Consider the following 20,324-nt stretch of genomic DNA (forward strand, 5'->3'; position numbering starts at 1 on the left):
TGGGATAAACAACACTTGTCTCTGAACAAGACAATCTATGTTTCTGCTACTCTTTCAACAGTAGCTGTTTTCTCGGTACCGTATTAACAAAAACATCCCCAAACCTTCTGATAGTGGAACTTTTAGACTCTAATTTAGAAGAGATTCTGTGATTAATACAAAAATTCCTTGGCTATATGATTCCCCGTGGATAGAAGAACAATAAAATAACCCATTAATAATGTACACCAGAGCCATTGAGATAAATAGTAGCATAGTCATAGTAATAAATTCAGAATGAAATGAAATCCTTATTTTCAAGCAATGGTGTAGTAAAAATGCTTTGAAAGACAGTGATTTACTGATATGTTACCTGCAAAATCGCAGTGTTTATTCAATGACCTGGGGACCATCCTATGGAAAACGAGCATGAGATATGTAAAGAGAAGACATTACCATAGCTAAGTCATCAATATTTTCCCCTGTTTCTTGTTTTTCAATTTTTAACTAAAATACTAGGTTGTTAGTCAAGTGAGAGAAACAGTGCATTAAATATAACTTGATCAGAATTCTGATCTTACTTTGCCCTAGTTGCTGGAGGCACAACATAAAGGTTAATAACAGATACAGGACCCCGTGCATTTAACCACAGCACTGCTACATATCACAAAGTGACAATTAGAAACTCCTGCGGAATACCAATGGCCGGTGATCAAACAGACTTCAGCAAAACCAGTAGATATCACATTATCCCTGTTCTTCATTCATCATTTATCTGACAGGGTACAAAGATTATATTGAGCGTTGGGGGTTGCTCTTTCTGTTTTGTCACACAAATGATCTACCATATAAGATGAGGGCAAGGTGGGGTGGGAGGGAGAATGAAATCGGCTTTACTTCAGTGAGCTTCGTCAGCAACTTTGCGACAACTCCTCCCCTTCGCTCTAGCAAAGAGGAGACTACTGAGTTCTTCAGGGCTCAGCCAGCACTAACCAGGCACACCTGGAAGGCTTGCTCTGTCTGGAGGGGTGGGGAGGGGGAGTTTAAAAAGAGACAGCCTGCCACAGGAAGGGGCAGAGAATATAAAGAAGACAGCTGAGCACAGAAACAGATCAGCCATGATGGTGCCTGTCTCAGGCCTGACTGTCCCTGAGACTGCATGGTCCAGGTATAAAGCATGGTGATCTAAGAGGAGGGGCTGGAGGCAGACCCTAATTAAAGATATCAGCTGATAAGCCAAGCCCCAAAGGGGTGACCCCAAAAGACTGCCTAAGAAACAGACCACCTTTGCTTTCCTTTTCCTCTGATTCCCCTCTCTCTCAAAGGAAAGAGAGAAAAAAGGACCTTTTGATGGTTGTTTGGTTTGCTTGGAGAAATCCTCAAGTGCTACAAACAGGGGCAGGTCATTGTAAATAACTTAAATCATAGTCTGTAGGGGACTTGGGAGCCCCCCCGGCAACTTGAAATCTGTTTATAAGGAACTGGTATTATGATTGAGGGGATTTTTTAAAATTGGTATCCGTAACCTCATTGAACTACGTAAGATGACTGTCTTCTGTGAACAGCGTGGACTGACAGCGACTTTCACTTTTCTCTCTCTGCTAACAGAAATCATAATGCTGCTCTTGGCTTCCAGTGGGCCCCGCTTTCTTGGCAGAATGTACTGGACTCTAGATCCTGCCGACCAGGGTATGTGTGTGTCCACAGTTACACGCTGTAGGCTGCACCGAAAGCAATGGGAGTGGAAAACAGACGGAAACTCACCATGAAACGTATGTGGCAGATAAGTTAATTAAAGAGTAATAACTCTTTAAGTCGTATTTTGAGTACTAGCTACTTCCGAAACAAATGAATGGCAAGCCATTAGGCACTCAACATTTATTTAATTAGGATGACTATAAAGAGTTATTATTCTTAGTAATTTGATGTTTCTAGCTATCTGTGTTCTTAATTATTCCTTGTGTTGTGATGCACCTCTCCTTCTGTCTACAGACAGTGTACGATGCCTCACGATCAGCAGCTTCCATCATATTATCATTCAAGCTTTGCAGGCCGCCCCCATACCTGCAGCAGGATGTAAATCTCACTGCCTGTAAAAACTCCTTTATAAGTGTACACACAGATTGTCAAAGGCTTAAAACTACCATTATAATTCAGTCTCCCATTTGTTGGACTACTTGAGCTTTGACTTTGTGGGCTGTAATGTTAACAAAACCCTTGACTGAACGTATAAGTCAATGTCAGCATGTAACCTCACTAAGTGCTCTGTAACCTTTCAGGTGTAATGTGGGAACCTAACTTGCAAAGCAAAGTGTAGTATTAATTATTATTATGTATTATGATTATTACCATATGATTATTTGTACAGTGCCAAGCACAATGGGCCCTGGTCAATTACTAGTAGTGAACCAGGGCCCATTGTGCTTGGCACTGTACAAACACAGAACAAAAAGACTGTTCCTGCCCCCAGAGCTTACAGTCTAAGGATGAGACAAGAGACAACAGATGGCTACAGACACCTAGAAAGGGGAGTATGAAGGCACAGTGAGACAATATTGGTCGGCATGACAGGCAGAGATCACCACATACCAGCAGCCTATCCATTGTCAAGTTTTTGGCAGTATCATGGCAAAGGAGAGTTTTGTGCCTTCTTGGATTTTTTTTTCAGTGGTTTATCCTTTTGTGTTTAAGGAAGTTTACAAGATTGAGACATTCAAATACTAAGCTTCCAGTGAGCAAGAGGAAGGTCGGATATGTGCTAAAGGTACTAGACTCGGACTCAGGAGATCTGGGTTCCCTTCCCAGACTTCCTGTGTGACCTGGGCCAAGTCACTTGTGGGCTGGTTATTTACAGGTGAGAAATGCCCACAACTCCAATGAAGTCAACGAGCCCTGTGGGTGCTTGGAAAATCAGGCCCTTTATCTCACTCTCTGGCTCAGTTCCCCCTCTATAGAGTGGTGATAATAGTACTGCCTTTGTCTGTCTTGTCTATTTAGGCCCTAATTCAGTAAAGCATCCCTATTCAGGATAGCACTTAAGTATGCACCTAACCTTAACCACGTGCTTAAGTGTTATCTTGAATTGGGGCCTTTGATTGTAATCTCGCTGGGCTGGGGACTGTCTCTTTGTATGTGTACATATATGCACAATTCATAGTAGCATGGGCCCTAATTTCGGTTGGACCTCTAGGTCTGTGGTTCCCAACCAGTGGGCTGGGGCCCACTGGGGGGCCGCAAGCAGGGTTTTTTTTGGGGGGGGGTACCAAGCAGGGCTGGCATTAGACCTGCAGGGGCCCAGGGTAGAAAGCCAAAGCCCCATCACCTGGGGCTGACACCTGGGGCTCCAAGTCCCACTACCTGGGGCTGAAGCTGAAACCTGAGCAACTTAGCTTTGCAAGGCCCCCTGTGGCTGTGGAGTTTTTATAGCATGTTGCGGGGGCCTCAGAAAGAAAAAGATTGAGAACCTCTGCTCTAGGTAATAGGAACCCTACCCAATATTTATAATTGACAGCTGTAATATTTGTTTTTCCCTATTTGAGATAAATATCATCAACAGTCACCTAATTCCTATGACTTATTTTTAACAGATACATTTTTTCCCTTTCAGATGTGTGGATTTTCTCAGCACTATAAATCAAACTAATAGGTGATATATGGGCCTAATTCTATTTCTATTGAAGTCTATGGAATTTTTTCCTTTGACGTCAATGAGAGCAGGATTGATTTCTATGTATGTTCCATTTGTTGCTGAGATTTTAAGAATGAATTTTCTTTTTTCCATTGCCAAAGACAGATAACGGCAGTAGAGGTAGAGGAGTCATCTAATAACCACATATTAATACATGAATCATCACCTTAGAACCCAACTCAGTAAAAGACTGAAAGGAAAATAACTGAACTTGATATTTTGGCTGTCTGAAGTAAAGGATTTTCCAAATAACGCACAGCAAAATCTGTAAAAACAAGATAATAATTGCAGAATAAATTTTCACTTTAGCTTTGGGATCACACACATCCTTTAAATGCTGTTTAAATGCATTATTATACTTAGGGCTCTACTTGAAAACCCCTTTGTGCTTTGCTGAAACCCGAGCAGAGAAAATCTGTTAAAACTTTCACTTTTAGGCATACCTAATCACCTTCTGACATAGAATTCTCATTCAGTATTTTAAAGTGAAATAGCCACAATGGAAGATAGTCCAAATAAATCCAAGAAATCTAAATAAAATATTTCCATTCTAAATTAAGACTCTTCCATTTATGGAAGGTAAAAAATCTGACTTTTCTCCGGTTCTGCTTATTCTTCATGGTATTTTTGATATTGCCTGAATAAAAAAAGTATATCCCCAAAGGCACAATTGTGACTGAATACCAAAGCCCCAATTCACATAGCAGGGTGTGAGACTGGGGATTCATTTATCCTGTTCCTGCTGAGGAATCCAGTAGTTTTCCAGTGATGAAGTTGGTGACAAAGCACTGCAATCAACAGCAGTCCTTGGTGTTGCCTACAGCCTTGGTGATATGTGCCTTTAAACTTGAGGGTGGCCCAAGCCACATAACCTGAATCCAGGTTTTTGAACCTGCCTCAACCTCAGAGTTATTTGGATTTGGGGCGCTGTTTCCAAAGATAAGAGCATGGAAGGACCCAGCAATGATGGTAGAGGACCTTGAAAAGTTGTGCGGTCATTTAAACAAGAGTTTAACAGTAGAAACCCTATTTTATTAATCTAAATGAGGATTGAGAGATTCATAAAATTGAACATCTCAAAACTAGAGTAGGTACAGTGCATAGGCTGTAGTTTGGTGCACTGTATTGCCTCCTTGCCCTTCAAACCCCACTGCACAGTGATTTCCAAACCACTGAAGGCATGAGGATGGGAAGAACTGTTGACTTGTTTTTCGTCAACATCACTTTTGTGATGTGGGGTTTTTTCAGGTGGGAAAACTAGTTTGTATAACTGGTCATTTATAAGATTTAAATGTTTGTAAAATCAAGGCTCTACAGTATCTATTTCCTTGAGGACTTCCGTAGCAAGCGCCAAGGATAACCTCAACATTTTGTCACAGTAGATGCTGTAGTGCTAACAACTGCCCACAAAAGAAACAACTGGATAAAGAACTGCGAAATGTGTATGCTAGAGATCTGGCCCAGGCAGACTGTCTGTTGGGAGGATACCACGGGGCACAATGCGTGCCTGCGCTGTGGATTGTGTGCTGAACAGGCATGGCTGGACTACATTGGAAGAATGCTGACTTAGGAGGAGCTGAGGCATCTCTAAGAAATTTATTTCTCCTTTGTATTTAGGTGTAAATGTAGTGGTTTTTCTACTTAAGGAAAGGGTTGAAACAGATTGTGAAATTGCCTTGGTTCTTGTAAACTTTTCAAACCTTTATGATAATCTATTTAAGATTAGTTGATCAAGCTAAATGTTGCATTTTGCACAGTTCTGTGCTTCATTCCCCTTCTGTGTGTTGTATTGAACTGATACTGGCTTTTGATTGTCTAACCAAATAGGCTGAAGTTCTTTAAAGCAAGGACATTTGCCTTCTATGTGCTGAGTTTTTGAAACACTCTGCTTGGGAGTAATATTCCATTAGCTCCATTTGGCCTATTCTGCTACCCTTACTTTAAGAAGTAATTGTGGCATTAAGTACACCAATGTGCCCAACGATAAAAGAACTGGGCCTTTAAATTTAAAGTTTTCTTTTTTATTGTTTTATTTTAATGTGGGGAAACTGACAATTTATATTGAACTATATTCCCTGTACAGCACTTTGAGAAGTTCTAATACAAAAGGTGCTAAATATAAGAAATGTATTGTATATGACCTATTACATCTGGCATAGGAATGTAAATGCATCACTATGGTTTTGAATTCATTTGCAACTGTGAATTTCTGAAAGTGACTTGCTGTGATGACTATGGTTATAGGTACCTATTGTGTTCTTTTTTAAAAAAAAAACAATAATCTTTCAGAATCCTCACATTTCTTTGCATTTTACTTTACGATTCTGCCCTCCCTATGTAACTTCTTTAAAAAATGAATACTTTAGAAGAGGGAGTGTTGTGTGCATGTGACCATGGAAGCAATCTTTAGGAGAAACTTGAAAAATAATTCTGTTCACATTTTGAAAAGTCATCAGAATCACAATTTAATTTTAAGACCCTTCAGTTGCATGTGACCTTTGGCATCATTTTAAGTAACATAACAATGAAGCACCATAAGATACTTTTCCCTCTTCTACAATTTGTCCAAAAGTGATTAATTAAGATAATGCTTTAATTAAGGCCCTTACTGAGTGCTTTTTCACTTGGTTAATTTGAAATCAGTGAAAGGTCAATCTACCATTATCCTCCTGAATTCATGAAGTTCTAGACACACAAAGGGATTTAGGTGCCTCAATCCAAAATTTAGATCCTCAAATCCCCCTCCTTAGCTGCTGTCTAACCCTGAGGGCACCTTTGTTTCTGCTGCTAAAGTCTCTTAGGTGCTTTCATTTCTTCTGCTGGGTATGCATACAGCCACCTACGGGTATGTCTGCAACATAACTTCCAGCTTGGGTAGACATACACTAGCTTTGATTGTGCTAGACTGTTAAAAATAGCAGCACAGTTGTTTGCTGAACAGACAGCAGGATGGGCTAGGGCAGGGGTGGGCAAACATTTTGGTCTGAGGGCCACATATGGGTATGGAAATTGTATGGCGGGCCATGAATGCTCACGAAATTGGGGGTTGGGGGTTCAGGAGGGTGCTCTGGGCTGGGACTGAGGGGTTGGGAGGTTGGGAGAGGGATCAGGGCTGGGGCAGGGGCTTGGGTTGCGGGAAGGGTTCAGGAGGACAGGCTCTGGGTGGCACTTACCTCAAGCAGCTCGCAGAAACAGCGGTATGTCCCCACTCCAGCTCCTACCTGAAGGTGCAGCCAGGCGGCTCAGCGTCCTGCCTTGCCCACAGGCACCACCCCTGCAGCTCCCACTGGCAGTGGTTCCTGGCCAATGGTAGCTGTGGGGGCAGCACTTGGGGTGGGGGCAGCATGTGGAGCCCCCTATGCATAGGAGCTGTAGGGGGGGGATATGCTGCTGTTTCTGGGAGCTGTGTGGAGTGTGGCAAGACCCTGACCCTGCTCCCTGGCTGGAGTGCCAGAGCGGGGCAAGCCCTGGACCTCACTTCCCGGCAGGAGCTTGACGGCTGGATTAAAATGTCTGGAGGGCCAGATGTGCCCCCAGCCCGTAGTTTGCCCACCCCTGGGCTAGGGGCCCTGAGTACAATCCTGTCCAAGATCCTCAGTGTATATAGATGGAAGTTGGTATGCGTCTGTCTTTAGTGCACTAGCGTGATCAGTGCAAGCGTGGGTATGTCTACTTGAGCTGGGAATTGCATCTTCCAGCTGCAATGCAGACATACCCTATGTCCCAGGTGCCTAATCCTTACACTAGCTCTTGCCCACCTGTCTTGCCTATGGGACTGGATCCAACAGGTGTGCTCAGATCTCAGACACTGAGAGGAGAAAGCACTGCATCACCTTTGTAACCATTAGCCCAGGGGTTAGAGCACTTGTCCAAAATGTGGGCGAGCTATGTTCAAATCCCCCCTCTACCAGCTATGGAGTAGGAATCTGAACCCAGCTCTCTCTTCTCCCATGTATTTAGATGGGGGTATTGTGGGGGTAAATCTCCCTCAGTCTCCTCTGTTGAAGCTGTTCCACTGTGTCTGAAAAACTTATGTAGCCAGTGAGAGTACAAGAATGGCTTTCTAGGCAGTGGTTAAGGCACTCACTGGGAATTAGGAAGAGTCAAGTCCCTGTTCCAATTACTATTTAATTATTTATATAAAGTGGAACAGCTTCAACAGGAGACACTGAGAGACCCATGCCAGAATCCCCTTCACCCAGTGGTTAGGGCACTCACATAGGCTAGCTGGGGTCAAATCCCTGCTCCGCCTCAGGGGATGTCTACACTACAGCCCTAAGTCAATCTATGTTAGGTTGACTTACAACCACCGCACTAATTACTGTGGTGACTGATGTCCACACGACCCTCCTCCTGTCGATGGTGTGCATCCTCACCAGGAGCGCTTCCACCAACTGAAGAGGGGCAAAGTGTGAGCCAGGGCAGGAGTGGAGGGCAGCTGCTCGGGCTTCATGGCTCCCGAAGTGGGGAATGGGGAGCCTCCGGGCAGGAGCCTGGCTGGAAGTGGACAGCCAAGGGCAGCTGGGCTCTAGCTGCCCACCTTTCTTGTCAATTTAACAGCTCCAGTATGGAGCAGTATGACAAGACAGCCAATAGTTGATGAAAGCAACGCAGTGTCTACAGAGACACTCCGTCACCCTAACTACACCGACATAAGCCCTACACCTCTCGTGGAGTTCTGACTTCGGTGTACTAGGTCATTTACATTGGTGGGACAAGGCTTTAATGTAGCTACTGACATAATTAAATGTAAGCAGCCTTACATCAACCTAACTGTGTAGTGCAGACCAGGCCTCAGCTTGCTGGCTTTTGCAGTTCCCCTTCTTAGGTGCTGAACTCTTCCCTTAGTGTAGGGAGCCTGGGCATGTACCTTGGTGCTGTGGATTCCAGCAGGTGGCAGGGTGCCTAAAGTTAGGCATTGCAATGCTGAACCTGTCCCCGTTGTGGATCTAGCCCTAAGTGACTCAGGCAACAGTTGTAATTTAGCAATGGAAGTTTATACTAAAACTGAAAGAATCCTGGACCTGAAATATCTAAGTCAGGCTGGATTAAAGGTCGAGGGCATAATTTTCTCCTTACCCCATCAGTGTAAATCCTGAGTTACCACTGGTGTAATACCAGCAGAAAAATGGTATGAGAAGAAAATCAAGCCCAGGGTCTGGTTTTGGAACTGGCAGAGGAAGCCTGACCAAACAATAAGCCAGTGAGAATGTAAAGGCCATGTGGTCAGATCCCTGCCACTCCTCTGACTACTCTGAACTGGTCAGAAAGCTGTCCTAGTTGGGCAGGTGGGTATTCCTCTTACATAGGGAAATCCCCAGATAGTGTAAAGCTGGCTCTCCTCTACCTTCTCCCAGCACCCAGTAGCATGGAAGAACATACCAGGGCATGGCTAGAGACTGCTGCACTCTATCTTGGGCAGTGGACTGGCCCCTATTAGGACCCAGTGATCTGACCCTAAGAATTTATCCATGGATTGGGACAAAGAAACCAATCCTGCAAATGCCTTACTATCTAGCTGATGAAGTGCTTGCTGCTACAAATAACCCTATTACTTTATGTAGGGCCTTTCTCAGTATTGAGCACTGTTAGTCAGGTAGTAAAGGTTTGCAGAAGGGGAGCTGTAGAAGTGGTGGAATTGTGCATGTTTCAATGCAATAATTGTGTGAAAACCTAAAGTTCTGAGCCATGAAGCAGCCCAGAACTAAACTGAGATTTGTGTTGAGAAACCTTGTGAAGATTTTTTTGCAATTTTCACACAGCACTAGCCAAGAATATCTCTATACTAATTGAGATGAACATGAATTAAACATATTGAAAGTATCTCAGATTTTGTTTCAATTTATTTTTCTTCTCTTTTTTTAAGGCTATTAAGCGAGGGAAGAAAAATGTGGCTGTTAAATCCCAGCATATGTAGTTATGAATCTCTTTATTTTTCCTATAATTCCTCTTGACAAAATAATTAGCACATGTACAAAGTGAATGGAAGCATGGAGCGCTGATGTTTGAGGAGACTCTGAAGGCTCCTATGGCTGTGAGCTGAAGCCCTGCTACAGCTCTAATGAACTGAAAAGATACCTGCTCTCTGAAAGGGGTGTTAAAACAGCAATACTTCTGAAGATTACATGTGGCCAGATCCTTACAGGGTGTGGACTGCATGGCTAACTTCAATAGAGCTACACAGACTACATCAATTAAGGAGTGGCCCACGGTGTTTTCAAAGCACTACATTGTAGAAGAATCATATAGTATCTTTAACTTTTAGGATTTTAAATGTGCAGAGTGGACTGAGTAGGTTTTCCAAAAAAAAAAAAAAAAAAAATCTGATAGTACTGCATTCTTCCTAAAACCACAGGGCAGAGAAATCTGGAACACCAAGAGCATAGCTATAAAAAGATTGCTTTAAAAAGATAAATTGGTTCAATTTTTGCACTTACAAAATTTGAGATTCAGTGTGAAATATTCATTCAGTAACTGTTAGAGGAGACAAGTTTAGCACAGTGCCTACTCACTCCGCTGAGGGTGGCTCTCTGAGAGTCCTGTTGGCAGCAGTATGTAGGCAAGATGCATGACTCAAGACATGAAGATAGGAAACTACATTAATCTGTTGTTGGCTGTAGTGGTTACCCACCAAAGACTAGCTACCAGGGTTCCAAACTGATTTGTGGATGCAGTGGGGAGAAATGTCGGGCTACATGTTTTTAACTCCCACATCTCATGCTGCTCCTAAAAGAAGCATTCAAGGAAACTGGTGAAGGTGGAGTTACCGTAGGAGCACGTGGTCCCCAAGCAGTCACTCAAGTGTTTGCACAGGTGCATCCACAATATTAGTCTTTATGCTGATTTAAATGGAGATCACACTCAACCTGTCTGTGTTAATGGGACACAGGTTCAGATTTTCCCTTCCAAGATATCTGAAATGTAAAAGAGACACATTCTGAATGATCTAAGGCAAATGTGCCCACATACTGTGGTTTAGAAAGGGGATCAGTGACTCCCTAAGGCTGCATTATGAATGCAGGAGTAGATGGTCTTAGGATAGTTTTCATATCTTGTGTATTAGCCACCCTAAGAGTCCTTACCCTAACAATTTTCATGAAGCTGCACCAGGACGTGGTCATCACATCATGACTAGGTTCTACGGGGCAGTTAGATTGGTGTATGGTGAGGCTGCGACTGAGGCTGGGGGGGGTTCTGTAACCACTGTGATGTCCTCACTGATGAAAAGAGAACAAAGAGGCTGAAGCTCAAGCTTCATGCTTTTGGGAGAAGGCTTGGCTGGGGACTCTGTAACATGGTTGGACTTTCCCCACTTCTTGCGATGTGGGTGCAGAGCCTGGCTGGGAGCAGCAACCCAGGCTCTCGGAAATAGGAGGTGGATACCAGTATCTGAGCCCTCAGCTAAAAGACTTGCGGGCAGAGCAGGTGTTTAAGGGTTGCTGGTGAGAAACAGAGAGCACAAAGGCCATGGAGGACACCAGGTCGATGGCAGCTCAAAGGGGACTTCCTTAAAGACAGGAGTCTAAAGCTCTCTCCTCTGAAGCTTGTTTTTTCCCCTTCTCACTCCCTGTGGCATCTCAAGGCTATGTCTACACGGCAGCTGTGCCACTGGAAGGTCTCCCAGGCAGCTGCTCTATGTTCAATTAAACCGCCCTCATGGAGCAGGGGGTAGCTATGTCAGTGCGAGAGCCTCTCTCGCCCACACAGCTCTGTCCACACCGGCACTTTTGCCTGTGAAACTTACTTCGGTCGGGGCTGGGGGTGGGGTTTTTCCACAGCCCTGACGAGCAAACCTTTTACTGACCGAAGTGCGAGTGCGGACAAAGCCCAGCCGAGGGTCCAGCCGTACGCCCCGTGGAGGGAGGCTGCCGCCGCGCCCAGCACAGGGCCAGCGGTCACCGCGACTGGAGCGGCCAGGCGGGGTCAGAGCAAGGGCCCACCTAGCCCAGGGTCCCGGCTGCCGACAGCGGCCAGCGCCAGGTGCCCCCAAGGGGAGGAACGGAGCAGGGGAGCGCCACGTGCCCGACGGCACCCCCCCCCGCTCCCGCTCCCGCTCCCGCTCCAGCCGGCGGCGTGGCTGGGCAAAGGGCCGAGCCGGGGTGCGGGGGGGGGGGCAGCGCCCCGCGCGGGCGCCGGTGGGGAGATGAGGAGGGGGCGGGGCATTTGCGGGGTTCCCATGAGTCCCGTCCCGCAGGGGGCTCCCGCGGCGAGGCCCCGCTCCCGGCCCGGCCCGGCCCCGGGCAGGCGTGAGCCGCGTGTCCCCGCTCCGCGGGCAGCCCCCTCCCCGCCGGCGCGCTGGGATTGGACGGCGGGTCCCCTCCTGCCCCGCCCTCCTTGCGGGCGGAGCGCTGTGATTGGGCGATGTGTCCCCGCCCCCCCGCCGGGTTCTCGCGGGAAGTGGGGGCGGAGTCGCTCCCCTCCCCCCGCCCCCCCAGGCGCTGTGGTTCCGCCGCGCCCGCCCCGCGCAGGTAGGAACTTCCGGGGGGGGAGGGGGGCTCGGCGCGGGCAGCCGGCTCCAGGGTCGCCCCGCCCGCGGGTGTAGGGTCGCCAGGTGCCCCGGGCCTGAGGCGAAGGGGCTGCGGGCGCCGCGACCTGGGGCGCTGGGGCGGGTCTGGGGGCGCCCGTTGCCGGGGCCGGCGGCCGCTCTGCGGAGCGCTCCTACCTCAGCGCGGCTGCCTGTGAGCGCCGCTTTCCAGCCCCGCGCCCGGCGGCGCGCGGTGATTGGCCGGCGGTCTGGGGGCGGCGCGCTGGGATTGGGCCGCGCGTGTCCCCGCCCCGCTGGCCGGGGGGGGGGGCGCCGCGGGGGCGGGGTCCGGCGCGGCCCCACGTCGCCGCCTCCCGGAGCCCCCCGCACTCTGGTTCCGCCCGGGCCGGGGACAGGCAGGAGCTGCCGCGCCGAGGGAGGCCCGCGCCCAGCCGCCCTGCACAGGTGGGAGCCGCCGGGGCCCGCGGGGCGGGGCAGCCTGGCAGCCGGGACCCGGCCAGGGGCTGTGCCGGCTCCGGGGCCGTCTCGGTCTCCTCTCCCCGGCGTGTGGGCTGGCTCGTGTCCCCCGGGGTGGCCGGGGCTTGGGGGGCCGGGGCCGGCTGCGGGGGCTCGGCTGCCCCCCCCCTCGGGGCTGCGGGCCCGGCTTCCCCTGACAGGTGGGGCGGGGGAGCGGCCGCCGCCGCACCCCCTGGCTTGAAGTGGTTTCCATCGTACGCAGGGGTGACCGTCTGGGTCATGGCTCTCAGCCCCCCCCCGTACACACTGTTCCAGGCCCCCCCCCCGGGTTTGACCCCTGCCTCGCCTCGGGGCCATGTGGGTTCCTGGAGGATCTCTGCTGGGGGGAGCGCCCGCTCTGTGCAGTCTCCTGGTCTCTTTCCTCCCCCCTGTTCCTCTGACTCCGTCTAGCAGTTGCCAGGCTGCCCGGCGAGTACAGAGCCCGATGGGTTCGGGTCTGGCAACAGCAAGCGCCTGCCCTGGTGCAGAGAGTAGAAGCTGAGGAGGATGGTGCCTGGGAGCGGTGTGCAAGGGTTATAGGCAAGACTGTCTCGAAACTCCCTGGAGAGACCACAGAAGAAACAGCCAACTGGGAAGTCAGACCGCTCTGAGACTGTTGCAGAAAGGAGACATATTTGCTTTACCCTGACAGCCTTGGTTGTAGCTGTTTTCAGTCAAACCCGGCCACCACTTTTTCAGCTCCGTGCTCTTCTGTGTCTGTATCAGAGTTTTACACTCTTGCTTTCACGTTCACTTTGGCTTCTGTGCAAAGTAAATAAAAGTGCTTCCGTCCATTCTCTTCCTCAAGTTGCTTAGTAGAAGGGGCTTCACATTTCAGGATGGAGATTTTGAAATTCCAGGTCCAGGAGGAGAAGGGAGAGCAATAGCAGCTCTTTCTGGAGAAAGAGTAAAGGCACTGATTACAGGTTGATATTTGTTTCATTCATCAGAGTGGGTAAAGTACTGGGTCTTGCTGCCAGAGCATTGTATGAGTAACCCGATCTTGAACAAACATCCATAAAAATTTGCCACCCTTAGGATGATCCTCTAAAGAAACGGATCATTTTGATGGGTGAGTAAACTTACGCATCCCAATTGAGTGGGTGTGTAGAGTTTTACGAGACTAACGTAACTGGATCTGAAATGTTCTGTGGTGACTGGAGACACTATTTGGGAATTTTTATGCGAGCTATTTTCTTGGTCAAGAGCAGCCTTTTCTTTGTGTGCTTCATTACTGCAGGTGCAATCTGGCATAGAAGAGAGCTTGTGAATAGCTCTTTGTATTGTGCCAGCACCTGTTCATGTGGAACTGAGGTAGTTTTACTGTCTCCTTAAAGGTGTAATGTGGACTGACGAAAGCAGAAATATTTAAAGCTCAGGCTATGCTTCTGACCCTAATTTATCCCCTATTACCTGGCTGTTGCTAGTGTCTTGTTGCCAGCTACTTGTGCTGTCAAAAGACAACATGAATTAAGCATAGGGACACAATGTTGAATATTCTAACCCTTTTGTTAAGGGTTTTCTTCTGATCTGTAACAGTGGATCTTGACTCGTTATTCTGGCCTCCCAAAAGACATGGATTTCCCTCTTGATGGTGGTGTTGGTTCCATAGAAGTGGGGCAGAATATTAGCTGCTTATGTGGGACAGAAAGAATTTTGATTTGTTATACTTTTATCTTAGGAAATACAAAAATTTAGGATTACTTAATCTTTGATGCTACTATAGCTGTTACAATTAGTTGCAACAGTTCTGTGATTCTAACAACCGTTTCAGTGGGGAGTGCCTTTTCGTGAAATATACCTATATCCTCTGGCTACATCCATGGAACCACTCCAATTTGATCTCACCATTTTCATGTAGAAACTTCATAAAAATGCTAATGCTCTTCAAAGATAGTTGTGCAGTTGATTAGCTTTTTTGTCAGATGATCCAAAACCACAAAGATGTCTTTCTCTCTCTCTTCCCCCCCCCTTCCCCCTTGATGTTCCATTTATAAAATAGGCAGACCAATTTAGGTAACTTTTCGTTCTAAATATGCCTAACCATGGCATAATGCTGATTAAGGGCCCAAGCTATAGTGGGTCTAGTAAGCACCCCCAACAGGAGAAACCGCTTCCATTTCGCACTGTTTATGTAACATTCAAATATAACTATTGATCAAAATATTCTTTGTGGAAATATGTATGCCCCTTTATATCTGTCTGTGTCAAGAGACAATTTTGTGAATAGTTTGCTTACTGGGTGAATTCAAAAGGCCAAGCAAGATGTAGAAGTAGAGATTGTATTAGTCCATTTATCAAACTTACATTTAAAAACCCCCACTTATTTTATTTTGGACTAAAATGAAGCTTGATTGTTCTTAAGGGATAAAGCAAAAATAGCTTCTTCCAGATAGTTTTTCAATGTATGGAAGATCATAACTGATTTGTGGAGTAGCAGAGTAAAATATATCGGATATCTAGATAAACAGGTAAAATCGTTCTGAGTCAGTATGGAGTCTCAGTTACTTAATTGGTTCGGTCTGGCTTAAATTTGCAGCTATATAAGGAAAACCTACAAATATTCAGGAGGTTGCATTTTTGTTTTTAAGTACAGTACGTATAGTAGGAGAAACTTAGATGTCACTATCTATGAAACTGCATGCATTGCTCAGGAATGTTCTTTAAACAAATGAATATTTCTTACACCTTTTTTCCCCCAAGTATGTAATAAGTGATGCCTGACTGTTCTTTGAAATATGGGCGGGTGGATTTCTACATCTTTTGGATATTGTGGAACATCCAAGCGATGTATGTTTGTGTTTATATGTAGCAGGTATGACATGACAAATGTTACTAGGACATTTATTTAAAAAGATATGGAAATGTTTAACAATTAAGAGGTTATGGTAAGCGTATTAAAACTTTGTCCAAACACAGCACTTTAATGTTTAGTAGCTGGGCATATAGCTTGTCTAAAGCCATATTCTAAGTGGCTGGCTGAACTTTTGGTGCATGTTTGTGCAGGTGGGACCTTAAATCGCTGGGAGAAGACTGTAGAGTAAAGAGAGCGGGGCATGTGGTGAACAGAAATGGGGATAGAGAAGAATGCAATGGTTTTAAACTGTTCCCTCTGATTCTTTCTCCCCATTCAATGCACTTCCCCTTCCTTCTCTCCCTTGAAAAGGTTGCTGTTGATAACAGTAGTTTGTGGATCTCTAGGCACTTTCTATCATAAAATCTATACAGGTTCAATATTACTAATGTAGGTTTTTAGTATAGATAGTTAGTTCAAAGTGAGTGATGGGCCACAATCTGCTGAAAGGGCAGCTGGGCTTCTGAGGGATGAGGAAAAGGATCCAGATAGTTAGGAAAAAATTGGGTTCTAGTGTCAGCTCCTTAGGCAAATCATCTCATGTTTCTACCTTAAAAATGAGGATAATACTACTTACCCACCTTTGAGTTGTTTCAGATCTATGGTTGAGAAGTGTTGTATAAGAATAAGTATGTGTTAGTTCGTGGGACTTGTAAATTATGTCAAGGTTAAAATTTATATTGTGTATATACTACATAGTAAAGAAAAGCCTGGTGTCCTCATTCCACTCTTTTCTTTAATCCTGGGACTGCTTCTCATTTTGAAAGGATAGATTAAGTTCTTCGAGTGCTTGTTCATGTTGGTTCCAATCAGGTATTTGCGTGTGTGCATGGCAGCTGGAAGCTTTTTCCCCTAGCAGTATTCGTCAGGTCGGAGTCGCGCCTTCATGGCAGAAAATATAGAGCCCTGTCGACCCTCCACCCCTTCAGTTCCTTCTTACCATCTGTGACGGTTAGCTGGAACCTCTCACAGCTCTTGCCGTGGCAAGCGCCGTTAGCAGTGTCCGTTGTACATAGTTGTTTACCTCTTAGTGTAGTTAGTATTAGCAAATCTCGGCCCTCCCGCCCTTTCACCCCCCTTCCCCGTCCCTCTTCAGGGACCCTTCTCACAAGCGGCGACTCATACAGGAGGTGCACTCGTTCCTATTGCTTGGGGCAGTGGAAGAGGTTCCTCAGGAGCTGAAGGGCAAGGGCGTGACACAACAGGAAGTGCCAGCAGTTTTGCTCCTTCCTGAATCGCAGCCCAGGCTCCATCGCGGACACGTTCCTCCTCCCATGGCGAGGCCATCTCCTAGATGCGTTTCCATCTATTCCTCTTTTTTACAAGATGCTCCTCAAGATACGGAGGGATCAAGCTTCAGTGATATTGATAGCTCCAGCCTGGCCCTGTCAATTCTGGTACACATTGATCCTGGAAATGTCTGTGGAAGCCCCAGTCACCTTGCCGCTCCTCCCGGGCTTAATAACTCAGGATCTTGCCCGTCTCCAGCACCCAAACCTCGAGTTGCTGCACTTCATGGCATGGAAGCTCCATGGCTAAACCTGATGGAGCTCTCCTGCTCAAACCCGCTTAGACAAGTCCTCCTTGGCAGTAGGAAACCCTTCACCAGGGCTACCTACCTTGCCAAGTGGAGGAGGTTTTCAGTTTGGTCGGCGCAGCATTGCTCGTCCCTGAAGCTCGTCCCTATACCACTTATACTAGACTATCTTCTCCATCTCAAGCAGTAGAGACTGTCCATGTCATCAATAAGGGTTCACTTGGCAGCCATTTCTGCCTTCCATCTGGGCACAGAGGGCTGGTCAGTCTTTGCCAATCCGATGGTCACCTGTTTCCTAAAAGGTGTGGACAGTCTATAGCTGCACCTCTGGCAACCGGCCCCGACCTGGGACCTTAATCTGGTCCTTTCCAAATTGACAGATTTGCCCTTCAAACCGCTGGCGACTTGTTCCTTGCTCTTCCTGTCGTACAAGGTGGTGTTTCTGGTGGTGATAACCTCAGCTCAAGGCTTAACATCAGAGCCTCCTTACACTGTGTTCTATAAGGAAAAGGTTCAGCTCAGGCCTCATCCAGCTTTCCTCCTGAAGGTTGTCTCCCAGTTTCACATCAACCAGGACATCTTCCTCCCAGTGTTCTATCCTACGCATTCATCAACAAGATGAAGGATCTTCCAGTCTCCTCCCAACGAATTTCATCGTGGGTCACGTCCTGCATCTGAGAGTGCTACAACCTGGCAGAGGTGCCTGCCCCTCCACTCAGAGTGCACTTGACCAGGGCGCAGGCTTCTTCAGCAGCGTTCCTCACGCAAGTTCCGACCCAGGAAATATGCAGAGCAGTGACCTGGTCCTCCATACATACTTTCACTGCGCATTATACAATTACCCAGCAGGCCAGAGATGATGTGGCCTTTGGCAGAGCAGAGCTCCAGTCAGTGAACATCTGAACTCCGACCCCGCCTCCAAAACTTAGGTTTGGGAGTCACCTGATTGGAATCGACATGAACAAGGACTCTGAGAATAAAAAACGGTTACTCATGTTCTTGTAACTGTTGTTCTTTGAGACATGTTGTTCTTTGAGACATGGTGTTCATGTCCATTCCAATACACACCCACCTACCACTCTGTTGGAGTAGCCGGCAAGAAGGAACTGAAGGGGTGGCGGGTCAGCAGGGCTCTATATTGAGCGCCATGAAGGTGCGGCTCCAGGGGTCGACCAAGCCAACCCAATGGATGCTGCTAGGGGAAAAATCTTCTCGCTGCTGTGCACATGCACACACCTGATTGGAATGGACATGTAACTTGTTCTTTGAGATATGATGTTCAAGAAGGTGAGTGACTTTTTTTTAGTCAAACTTTTTTCAAAGGTCATTTAAAAAAATAAATGTAAAATAAATTAATTTGTATTCTGCTAGCAATTAGCCAGACCTGACTTTCTGTTGGTGTATGTCTTGTGCAGCTGAAGACCAAAGCAATGTACCCAAGATGTGCATCAGCAGTCTATTAATGCACATACCTTTTTGTTGTGCTGCCATATCTTAAGAATGTAAACTTGTCATCTAACGGATGCTGGAGTTGTATCACTGTCTTTGCTTTAATCTACACCCAGTTTTGAGGGTTGAGACACTAGCAAGGGCTGTGGAGTATTTAAGCTGCATTTAGAATTCTCATATCTTCTCACTTTGCGCATTTCTGGATATTCCCTATTTGTCAGTGGGGAAAATAGGCTCCTAGGGCATCTGGAAACAAGGATTGAGAATGGAAGCCTCAATCTTTGAGTTGTGTGTGTCTTTCTTTTGATACTGTTGTTCAGCAGTACAGTATTTAGATCATCCTTTAGTTTGTTTGATAATCTCCCTCAATGTTTTCTGCCTGATATTACCAGCTTTGTATCTGATTTTCACATGCAAAGAGGCAGCTAGGGTTGCTTTTGTACTCTGATTGTAATTCATCTGAAAACAGTCTCTGAAATATGTTGCATAATACAAAGGGGTGTAATTAAAGTTGTGTCTGACTAGATGTTGATTCCACAATCGGTTTCTTGAAAGTATTTGTTCATCAGTTATCACTGATTCCCCCCCCCCCCCCCCCCCGGTTAATGTCAGTAATGTAATTTCAGTACTGTAGATACTTATTTACTCTGTACTTTATTATATAAGAACTCATTGGGAATTAAGAGTGCTCAGCACCTTGCTGAATTAGCCCCTAAGGCTATATGTAAAAAAAGACTACATAGCCTACATGTGTGAAAGTACATTAACTATCTGATGTTTATGTAAAGTATTGTCATTACCCGATTAGCATGTAGTAGATCTCATAAACTGAAGCTCTGGTATATTATGGATACATTATTAATCAGTAGCTAAGCATTTTTATGCTAGAGATGTTAATGCTCTTTAATTTTGAATTTCATTCAGTTGGTCAAAGTCTGCATTGGCACCTTATTGTGCATTCAGATAGTGATCATTGAACGGTGTGGAGAGGATATAGCAAAAAAAAAAAAAGTACTGAATACATGATCAAAACATACTTTTCTGTGGGAGGCCAAATTAAAATAATTCAAGCCATTGGTTCAGCACCTTAGCAATGGGAAGGTCTGGTGTAGGCAAATTTAAGGTTAGATAATCAGAACTACAATACCTGCCAGTGTAATATGAATGGACCCCAGTCATCAGCGGGAAGGACTGAACCTGGGACCTTCTGGAACTAAATGTATGAGTCTCTACTGCATGAGCTAAAAGCTGTTTGGCTCTTAGCCAAGGCTGTAGTAGACTCATCAAGTTCTAGATCAGGAGTGGCCAATCTGTCGCTCTGGAGCCACATGTGGCTCTTCAGAAGTTAATATGTGGCACCTTGTATAGGCACCAAGTCCGGGGCTGGAGCTATAGGTGCCAACTTTCCAATGTGCCGGGGGGTGCTCTGCTCAACCCCTGGCTCTTCCCCAGGCCCTGCCCCTTCCCCTGAGCCTGCCGTGCCCTCACTCCTCCCCCTCTCCCCCAGAGCCTCCTGCATGCCACAGAATAGCTGATTGGGAGGTGCGGGGAGGGAGGTGGAGGTGCTGATCGGCGGGGCTGCTGGTGTGTGGGAGGCTCTGGGAGCAGGGTGCGGGAGCTGATGAGTGGGGCTGCTGACGTATTACTGGTTTCAGAGTAGCAGCCATGTTAATCTGTATCCCGCAAAAAGAAAAGGAGGACTTGTGGCACCTTAGAGACTAACCAATTTATTTGAGCATAAGCTTTCGTGAGCTACAGCTCACTTCATCTGATGCATTCAGTGGAAAATACAGTGGGGAGATTTATATACACAGAGAACATGAAACAATCGATGTTA

General features: G+C 46.5%; 1 protein-coding gene and 2 long non-coding RNA genes across 4 annotated transcripts in view; 2 read left to right on the top strand and 1 right to left on the bottom strand.

Moving 5' to 3' along the window:
- Positions 1-5,929, top strand: part of LOC122462142 — a 42,134-nt gene extending 36,205 nt beyond the window's left edge. The window contains exons 3-4 of the long non-coding RNA XR_006284519.1: positions 1,588-1,751; positions 2,671-5,929. This is a non-coding gene — a long non-coding RNA (uncharacterized LOC122462142). The remainder of the gene's footprint in view (positions 1-1,587; positions 1,752-2,670) is intronic.
- Positions 5,930-12,475: 6,546 nt separating this feature from the next.
- GLCE (glucuronic acid epimerase) overlaps positions 12,476-20,324 on the top strand; it is a 106,909-nt gene continuing 99,060 nt past the window's right edge. Inside the window, exon 1 of one of the 2 annotated variants that reach the window (XM_037910055.1) lies at positions 12,476-12,596. The gene's annotated coding sequence lies outside the window, so the exon portion shown is untranslated. The remainder of the gene's footprint in view (positions 12,597-20,324) is intronic. The other variant, XM_037910056.2, reaches the window with a different exon arrangement.
- Positions 13,363-20,324, bottom strand: part of LOC122462143 — a 35,662-nt gene continuing 28,700 nt past the window's right edge. The window contains exon 3 of the long non-coding RNA XR_006284520.1: positions 13,363-13,543. This is a non-coding gene — a long non-coding RNA (uncharacterized LOC122462143). The remainder of the gene's footprint in view (positions 13,544-20,324) is intronic.

The sequence above is a fragment of the Chelonia mydas genome, chromosome 10 (genome assembly GCF_015237465.2).
Source record: "Chelonia mydas isolate rCheMyd1 chromosome 10, rCheMyd1.pri.v2, whole genome shotgun sequence".
Classification (NCBI taxonomy): Eukaryota; Metazoa; Chordata; order Testudines; family Cheloniidae; genus Chelonia; species Chelonia mydas.